Source organism: Capsicum annuum, chromosome 12, assembly GCF_002878395.1.
Source record: "Capsicum annuum cultivar UCD-10X-F1 chromosome 12, UCD10Xv1.1, whole genome shotgun sequence".
Taxonomy (NCBI): Eukaryota; Viridiplantae; Streptophyta; class Magnoliopsida; order Solanales; family Solanaceae; genus Capsicum; species Capsicum annuum.
In genome coordinates this window covers 27250969-27261614 of record NC_061122.1, presented here as the reverse complement: position 1 = coordinate 27261614, position 10646 = coordinate 27250969, and positions in this window count along the sequence as shown.

The following is a 10646-nucleotide window of genomic DNA, read 5'->3' as shown; positions in this document are numbered from 1 at the left end:
AAGGAGAGTACCTCAGTGCTTAGGGGTCAGATGTGTTTCCGGTCCACTCTCTAAATCCTATGACAACATATGATCTAGAATTAGAAGCATGAACCCAGGAGTTTAGCAGCAGTAGTAGAGTTAGGATGGTGTTATCTGGATTGAGAAGATTATGTATTCCATGGGACTAATTGTATGAAAGGTGAATCAGTAGGCTTAAAATAATGTATGTAAGAAATTAGGTTTGTTGATTCAAAACATGTATTGTTGATGTGATATTTGTACGTTATGGTGAAAGTAGTATGGTTATTAAATATTTGGGGATATCCATGTTATGTGTTAGAATCTAAGTTTGAATCTATGAAGGTTGAGTTAATAGAAAGATGAGTTGTAAATTCTAAGTTAGTCAGTGTTTCAGTTATTGTATGATGATTGTTAGGGATATAGAAACCTAAGAATTTTATATCAGAAAGAAGTACCAGTAGTGGGTCTTACATTATCAGGTGTAGTCTTTCAAGGTAAGTATAATATTTATGTGCATAGTTATATCTCAGACTCTAGAGTAAAGTGATTGTAGTTCAGTTTAGAGTTTAGTAAGTAGTTCACAGACTTAGAGTGATAGCTTAAATCTAAGGGGGAGATGATGGGACAATTAACCAAGTCAGGCTCTCAAATTCTAGTAGTGATACCAGGGTGTTGTAGAACAACACTAGGGAATAAGATGCTCGACCCATGATTATTTCAGTATTTGTACTTCAGTTATCATGATATCTACTCATGCCTTACATATCATCCCTGTGATCATAGCTCATATTCGTACATCTTATCGAAAATCATGTATTTTCTAAGTGGTTAGTATAAGGAGTCCCAGTTATTCGACAGTACGGATCAGGTTCCATAAATTCAGAAACCACAAACTCAGGTCATGCAGCTCATGACTGATGTATTCATGTTTTATAGTATGTTCATTTCCCATGACTCATACTATACTCTTAATAATCAATGGAATTTAGATTATGTCATGTATATCCTTAGTTTGGATCTCTAGATAAATCCATGATATTGATATTCTATTTCTCAGGCCTCAGTTAAGTGTCAAGTTTGGTATAGTGTTCATTCATGCTTCAGGTCCTCATGTTTTAGCCTTTTAGTGACCTCTCCTTATGAAATAATGTAGTGATAAGCAATTAATTAGATGGGAGAGAGTATTCAAAGAGTATGTCTAAGCTTGAAAGATAGTAGTTACAATGCATAAAGCCTAGTAGCTCTATCCTAGCTGATGTTTCATAGGCCCGTGTTTCATATTACAGAATTTTACCCTTGTTGTGATTTCGTATCAAGATGTCTTACTCAGACCATGCCCAAGATCATTTTCTCCCTAAAGTCATTAGAACTTCTTAGAAAGAGTATCGAAGAAAATACTCCAGTTAAGTATAAGCTTTCAATATGAGTTATTCTGTATAGCCAGTAATTCAGATTAGTAGTCATACAGACAGGTTCCTATGGTTTTTCTATTTTTCGATCTAGTCTTACTATCTAAAGTTTCATGAATATATCCCTTTCGAGAAATAGTTTGTTCACATCCATGTAAATTGTGAATCCAGTTCAGTCCATGCATCATATTTTAGATCCCAGATATTCGTTCATGATAAAGTCCATAAGCGTTCTGTGCATCATCTATGTTTTCCTAGTATTTCAGTTAAGTCAGTATCATTCGAGGGAGAAACTATTCCAAGGGGGAGATATAATAACCCCGAGCTTTTCATGTACTAAATCTCTTATTTTTTCTTCATGAAACCAGGTCTAGCCTAAAGGTTATGGTTACTCATAAGTTGACTCTCTCATTCCTATGTCAGCCATATAACCATTCTCATGTCACTGCCTGTTCAAGAAATTAGTTTAGTTCATGATATCCAGTTCATGCATCATGTTTCTGACTCAGTTATTCTCTCATGTTCCCATTCAGGTGTGTTTAGTGAATGATCTCAAATTCTTCAGTATTCTCAACCTAAGGGAACAATTTTCCTTAGAATCTCTCTTTCTATACTCAGTTCCAGCTGCATACTATTCTCATGTCATTCATGCATTTACGCAACCAGTTCATTCATGTGTCATGATTCACAATCGGCCATATAATCATGTTTTAGTATGTATATTCAGCATGCAATCTCAATTTCTCAGTGTTCTCATCTTAACCAACCTCATTCGAGAACGAATGTTCCCATGGGGGAGATATTGTAATACCCCGAGAATTCCAACCAATAGTAGAACCATGCTTCAAGCTCATGAGAAATAAATTATAGTGATTTGGTAGTTTTATGATTGAGTTTGATGTTTATTAAGGCCTCAAATACGTCCTAGCTATTAGATGAATCAAAATATCCCTTACCGATTGAATTTTTAAGAAGGATGTTACTATAGTCAACTTCAAATAAGCATATCTTTCATTCTACTAAGAATTTTTGTGCTTATGACCCACCAACAGATAGATAATTGAATTAGCTTTCCGACGATACCAAGTTTGCCTTAATTTGATATAAGAGTAAAATGTTATGCCCATTTTACCAGAGAGTTGTCCGACTGTCGAGGCGCGACGGGAAAGCTGACGGACCGTCAAGCCAGTGACGGACCGTTATTATGGCCGTCGTAACTTAGGAAGTGAGCCTATTTTTGGTCCATAAAATGATGGTTTGAGTGATAGTTTGTCACCAGAGTGATGGTCTGTCACCCAGACCGTCAACCACATCCTTTCAAGCAATTTAAAGACGTTTTAATGAGATTTTTGGGTCTTTTTCCACCCTTTTTAAACCCTAATTCCATCAAATTAAAGAACATAACTCCTCATTCATCCTAAATATCAAAATTACGGTTTCTTCCAAGATCATTCTCCAATTACAAGATTTAAACCCTTCTTCAAGAAAACTCAAGAATCAAAGCATCACCATTAAAGAACCTTCAAGAAAAGTTATTCTCTTTTAAGATTCAAGCTGTTGAGGTATGTTAGATGTTCATCCATGGGTCCTTTTCACCCATGGAGTCCAAGAACCTATTTTTAAATTCAAAGTTATAATTTTTACATGATTATTTTGATTTTCAACCATGAATTATGATTCTATACCATGTTTACACATAATTATTGTTGTTATTAAACCCTGCATGTTTGAATGGAGTTGTGTGTTGATTTAAGCCGTAATTGGTGATTTTATTATTGAAATTATGCTTTTACTACAAGCTTTAAAACTAATCTCATGCTTAGCTTAAACCATGCATTACAAGTGTTTAACGAAATTCCTACAAGAATGAGTTTTGAATAAATGCTTGGATATCATGTCCTCAAAGTTTTAGTATGATCTTACTATCGAGTCCTGGGGGTTTGAATACCCAAAATTTTGCTGCTTACCTAGTTTTCAGTATCTACAGAATGGTTTCAGGATAGTTATAAGCATTATCAGTTCGACCATTTATTATATTCAGTTAAACTCAGTTCAGTCTAATAATCAGTGTCATTCAGTTGGGATTAATACTTAGCACCGAGTGAGCTTAGGGATAGTGTATCCCCCGTCAGTTAGGCATGAGGCACTAGTAGCAGTCCCTAGGTTCAAGACCTACAGCTCCACTGTAGATTTTGAGGGGTCCCCCGTCAGTTAGGCATGGTACCCTTGTCCTTTGGGACTTAAGATTAGTGGATCCACACAGTCAGTGTTAGTACTCGTGGCACAGTACAGACACCCTTCCAACTGGGGTTACAGGTTGGACCCTGATACTATATCAGGGCATGCCGGTTATAACTAGCTCCCATAGTCTCAGTCCAGTATTCAGTTCAGTAATTCAGTTTCAGTTTTGCTTGACCATAGTATACAGATATCAGTTACTCATTTATAAGTACTCATTATTTTAGTTATCAAACTATATTCAAAACATGTTTTATACTTGGTCATGCATCCTCGGTACTTGCAAATTTTATGCATCCTCAGTACTTGCAGATTTCGTGCATCCTCAATATTTACAGATTTTACTTAGCCTCAGTATCTACAGATTTCATACACTCTATTTAGTACTTTAGGTTATATATATATATATTAAAAGTGTGAAGACCCTTAGAAAAGTGATTTGAACTTTTTGCCGTTCATTAAAAGACTCTTCTTTAGACAAAACTGTCTTTTCACTATTTTTTAATTTATTATTTAATTATTTTTTATTATATTAACTAGATTTCCTAAAATATATGGGACTCCTAAAATATATGTTAGGAGAATTAATTAATATTTTTCTTTCTACTAAACTTCCTAAAATATATGAGATTTCGCTTTAGACTAAATCGTCTTTTACTATTTTTAAGAAAAAATTTAAAATTATTTTATTCGTATCAATTATTGCTTTAAGTTTTTATTTAAGGAAAACATATAAATGACTAAACGTGTAAAAGAAAAAAGCTAAAAATTCAGGTTGTAGAAAAAAAGGCAAAAAGAGACCTAAATAAAACTTGAAAGTTAGAAGAAAAAAGAAGAAAAACCCTAACAATGTTTGTTGTTTTGTAGGATAAGGTTTGTTCCATAATAAAGTCCGAGTGCTAAAGAGGCTATTAAAGTCACAATTAGTCGTCGACATTATTACAATATTATAGGTTCGTTTCATAATAGCACTCGATGCAACTGTGCAGGATCCTAAGGAAGCCATATAATTCTTTTAAAAAAAACTGTATTATAATTATTTCCAAAGTCATTAATTTGCTCACGTAAAAAATTTAAGGTCCATAATAATATTAATTTTTATTGAAAGTTCTTACATTCTTTTATTTTCTTATAAATTTTAAGGTGAGTTCAATTATTTCAATTCAATCGTAGTATTTGTTAGATACTTTTATTTTCTATATATCCTGCCTATTAGTGGGAATACAAGATTCATATTTAGTTGAGTAACTTATGGTACACATTTTGATAATATGAGTAACATGTCAAAATATTATACTAATTAACATGCGATGCACGTGCAATACACGTGTGTGAAAAATAAAGTGTAGTGGAATCAAAATTGAAGTTTTGTGATCATTATTATATTTTATTTTATAATTTACAGGTCGTAGATGAATGTCGGTTGACTTTGAAGAATTTCTTGTGTAAAGGTTAGGTTTAATTGTATTGTTTTGATATTTTTATTATCTTATTGTTTTATTTTAATTTACAGATGCCAAATGAATATGGTCCGCTTTGAAAAAACTTTTTAGGTAAAGGTTAGATTTAATTGTATTATCATAATATCTCTATTAGTTTGTTATTTTATGGTAGTTTACAGTTCGTAGATGAATTTCAATCGGCTTTGAAAGATTTTTGTGTGTAAAATTTAAGTTTAATTTTATTGTTTTGATATCACTTTTATCGTATTATTTTGTTGCAGTTTACAGGTGATAGATAAATGTTGGTCGGCTTTGAGAAATTTTTTTATGTAAAGGTTAGGTTTAGCTGTATTATTTTGGTATCTCTATTGTATTATTTTGTTATTGTTTTACAGGTGGTAGTTAGATGAGTCTCGGACGACTTTGAGAGAATTTTTGTGTGTAAAGATTAGATTTAATTGTATTATTTTGATGTCTCTATCATTGTATTGTTTTGTTGTTATTGTTTTACAGGTGGTAGATAGATGAGTCTCGGCCAACTTTGAGAGAATTTTTGTGTGTAAAGATTAGATTTAATTGTATTATTTTGATGTCTCTATCATTGTATTGTTTTGTTGCAATTTACAAATGATAGATGAGTGTCGATCGACTTTTAAAAATATTTTGGTAAAAATTAGGTTTAATAAATAAATTCTCCATCTTTACATACTCAAAAAATATTAAATTTAATTATTATATTCATCTTTATTATTTAAACAAATATTTTATTTAGTATAATGTTTGAATTCATTAAAGTGAGGTACACGCGCAAGGCGCGTACACCTGAACTAGTATATATTAAAGGTGTGAATACCTTTAGAAAAGTGATTTGAACTTTTTGCCCTTCATTAAAAATTAGTGCAATAGACAAAATTGTCTTTTCACTTATTATTATAATATTTTAAATTTAATAAATTATAATTACATACAAGCACTAATAATATATGAAATTTTAGACCCAAAATATATGGAAAGAATATTTCGTAATCCTGAGAATATTTCAAAAATTAATTATACGATTTTGTTTCCTTCTAAAACTGTGGTATATTTTGGGATGCTGTCGTAATTAATTAAGGAGAGTAAAAATAGAAGAAGTTAAATTCCTGTGAAATACTACCTCTGATTTAGAGGGCTCTCTTTCATGTGTAATTAAATCATAACATGAGTGAAAACTTGTGGCGTCTTGGGATGAAAGTAATGTGTTAAAGGTGTACATTGCAATCCTTTGTATGCATATCTTTTTTTTTTGTCTCTTAAATTATGTATGAGATCATCGGGATTTTGTGAGCCTATTCCATATGTACTCATACTCAGTGAGCATTAAGCTCTAAAAGAGATCTTCATCGTATCTTGGTGCTCAATGTATTAAAATCTAAGGGGTGGTATCAATCACTTTTAGTTTGTACGCCATAGGAAGCTCGACTCAAATTCAACACAGTTGAGGTTAGTATGTTAACTGAGTTCTATATCTAATTAGTTTACTAATTGTAATATTGTTATAGATCTTCTTCAGTTTTGGTGTTGTTTTCCCGTTCTTATGCCTCCCTCTGCTCCATGACCTTATTTAACACCTTATCAGATATATACATATTATTTTCAAATACATGGTAATTAATTCAAACATGTAGGTCATCGGTTGTGATGTTTACGAAGGGTCAACCCCTCGGATTTTTGAGTTCTTGGCCTCTATTCACACTTTGACATCATATGCTTGTGTGGATAGCTACTGAAAGGGTGTATGGCACGACGAAGCTTTGCGACTATGCCATTCTTGGCGACGATGATCACGGACGAGAAGGTGACGGCCACCCCAATCAGATGTCTTAGAAAGGGTAGTGATCTCCCCCTGAAAAGTATCACGATCATAAAGAGAAGAATTGAGATTAATCTCACACCTATATTCTGCTTAAGGATGGAGAGATTAATCTCTCCAGTCACTTCTTTTTCTGGTGTAAGATTGGGAGACTTTTACTTTGAAGACTCCATGGTTAAGGTTAAAAAACAAGCCAGAGTATATTGAAAGAGAAAAGAATTGAACCCTTTGAATCCCATATTTAAACCATAGTTTCATATACCTTTTCATCCATTAAGTTTTTGTTTAGGCAATAATCGACATTGCAACTGTTGATGTTATTGGGCCTTTATTAGTGATAGTATTCCCAGATAATGTTAAATTAGTTGATAGATTAAAGATTTTTATTTGTATCAAATCAAAATATTCAAATGTTTTTCATGATAAATATCTTACATGGCTCTCCAATTGTAGATCTCATGCATAATTAGATATTTCTCTTTGGCATCTTGGTTCGATATTGCGATTCATTGTCAATCGTGCAAAAGACATGGCCCCGAAAGTTGGGATGGAAGATCAAATGAGTCACACGGCTATGTCTTAGTCTGATTGACAAGAAACATCTAAATATGTTCCCCATAAATTTCATATCTCCATTTTGTGTATCCTGGGAGGCATGATATCATAGACTCCTCAATTAGGACTCTTTGGGTTTGCAACTTCTAATTAGTTTTGTGTTCAGTGAAAGTTAGGGAGAAAAACAAAAAGAGGTATAGGGCAGATAACAGTTTCATCAATCTTTTCTTGGATGGTTTTTCGGCTTTGCACACATATTAGATGATTCAGTTCATTATACTTATTCATACAAGGAGCTTCTACATTGTGTGATTATATGCCCTTCACCCGATTTCCTTTTTCTTCCTAAACCCCACTCAACAATAAATAATCAGAAAAAAATAGTATATATGAGGGTTCAACTTTTGATATGGATGAGATGAGACCATTTGTGAAAAATTTTTAGAAGATCAACCCCTTAACAGTTCAGGATTCCCTTATATATGTATGTGTGTGATAGATTTTCATCTTCAAGATGAAAGTACTTGCCACACGTCCCTTCTTTCGGCATCTTTACACTCTTTATAGGTAACATATTCCAATCTTAATCCTATCTACTTGTGTATGTAATCAGGCACTGTTATGTGTGTAAGGTTGGAATGAAGCACTCCATGAGATAGGGAAACAATCATATGAGACAGTCTTCTCCCCAAAAAAGGCAACATCACTGGTAAAAGTAGTTGAAAGTTTACCAGTTTTGAGTCCGGCTATTAATGTCCTTTGTAGATCATCGAGTGTGTTTGATTTTTGTTTCATTGTTGTTTGAGATTTTTTATGTCAATTGATTTAATATGAAAAAATTAAATTATTTATATTACCATGTGATTTCTAATGAAGAATTTTGTTGCGTGCATATAATTTGCTTTTCGATTTTTTAATTCTCGATGGAGGAAAGACCAGATGAATGTTGCTATTGGTTCCCGTAAATTCCACACATAACTATGCATATGTCCTTTGAGCTAAATAGTTTTTATGTAAAGGTGAAGGTAGCACTTGTCTTGGAGAGATAATACATTTTCCTTCTTTGATATCTCTAACGATGGCAAACCTTTATCCATATCTTACCACTCAAAATTTTTAAGATTTGTTGATTATTTGTGGTACTAATGTTGTTGATTATGATTGCTATTTATATTTTTAACACAATTACTACTTATATTTTTTAGTAGTTTGATTGACGGGCATAAGTACTAAAGTAAAATCCATCACATGCTAAAGCTCGTGCTATGTGCAGTGTTTGGAGAAGGATCAGACTATAAGAATCTATATCAAGACTTCACAAATTAATGTCTTGATAAAAACATGTCGTCTTCCTATAAGGTATTGTTCTGCTGAAATGGTAACCTGATGTTATTGACAAGGACGGATGTAAGACTATGCAAAAAATAAATTATATTACTAACGGGGATAAAATCGAAATGCAACTTAGTCTAAGTAGTGAAGGGATGAAATAGTATATTTCATTCTCTTACTCATAAATTATCTCATGCCAACTAAATTTCTCAAGTATATTATTTTGATTTGATCAGTTAGGAATAATCACCTAAAAGTATTCATGTATAGCCTATAAATACTTTTGCATGAATAGAACGGAAAGTGAAAAAACGTTTACAATAGGACAAGTTTTGCTACATCATTTTATAAATAGAAGTGTGACCTTACAAGAATAGAAAGTCCAAGGCTACTCCATCAAACAATTAAAATGGAGGATGTAGACACCTTTCCCCTGGAGAACTTTTAAGGATATGAATGCCAATGAGTAATGTGAATAGAAGTAAATATGCAATTGCAATACATGCTCGCGAATAACTGTGAAAAAATATACTAAACTAAAGTAGCAGTTGAAAAAAAAAACAGTAATACATTGAATTTTTTTTAAAATATGTGGCACATTGAACAAAAAATTGTAATGAATGTCACTTTTGCCTACTTTAATAATTATATTATTTTAATTAAATAAAATCACTAAAATATGCATAATGTAAAGAATTCTAAATAATTAATGGAAGAAAAATTACAACACTGACACATGACTTTATATAGTGGTTTTTGCTTGATGGTTTTAACTTCACATAAAATTTAAAACGATACTGAGAGACATTTAAATTTGTGATTTTAATTTAAAAATTTGTAGAATGTCTAAAATATGGTTAAAATAAACAAGAATAACCTTATGACACTAATTTGATAGTTGGTTAAATTATGCTCATATTCGTAATATATGAATTCATTATGAGAAAGTTTATGTATCTTTTATGCAACATAGAAGGTGAAATAAATTACTCATAAATAACTTGAGAAAATTTTTAATTGTAAGTTAATTATTGTATTAATTTTATACATTAAGAACTTATTTTCTATCCACCTATCAAACATTGTATAAGTTATACATAGTTTAAGTACATGAATAACTCCACTTTATTCAGTAATCAAACAGCCCCTAACATGTTTAAGATGTATAATAATCATTAAAAATGTCCTCAATTTTAATTAAAATATAAAATGCTAAGAATAAAAATAACTCTATGTTAAAAAAAATAAGAAGTGATTTTAGTATTAAGAATTATTATAATGACTATAAATAATATTTACGGTGTCAAAACTCTGGTTGTCGTCAATTCGGACCATCTTAACTTTAAAAAAAAAGACTAAATAGTATATATTTGAACGAGAAATATATTTTGGTCTGCAACCAATTTTACTCCTTAATTGTTAGTGTGACACCTATTTATCCTTCCTGTCACACCCCTTGTTTAACTCCAAAAGAACATTTGATTTTATGTTTCGAAAGGGTTTTTATTATTAAAGTGACAAAAGATGAAAGTTTGTTTTGAAAAAGGATTATTTACATTTTTTTTCTTATTCAGAGTCGCCACTTGGCATAATCCGATGTGTCAAGTCACCTTTGGAAAAATCTTTTTCAAAACTGTTTGACTCTTTGAAACTGATTTGCGAACAGAGATTCCGGCTAAGAAATTCTGTTGACCGAGGGAAAGGTGTTAGGCACCCCTCGATCCCGTGGTTTGACCACGGTCGCTTGATGAAGCGTATTGGCTAATTTGACATTACAAATGTACAAACCACACAAGACACATAAAACAAGCAACA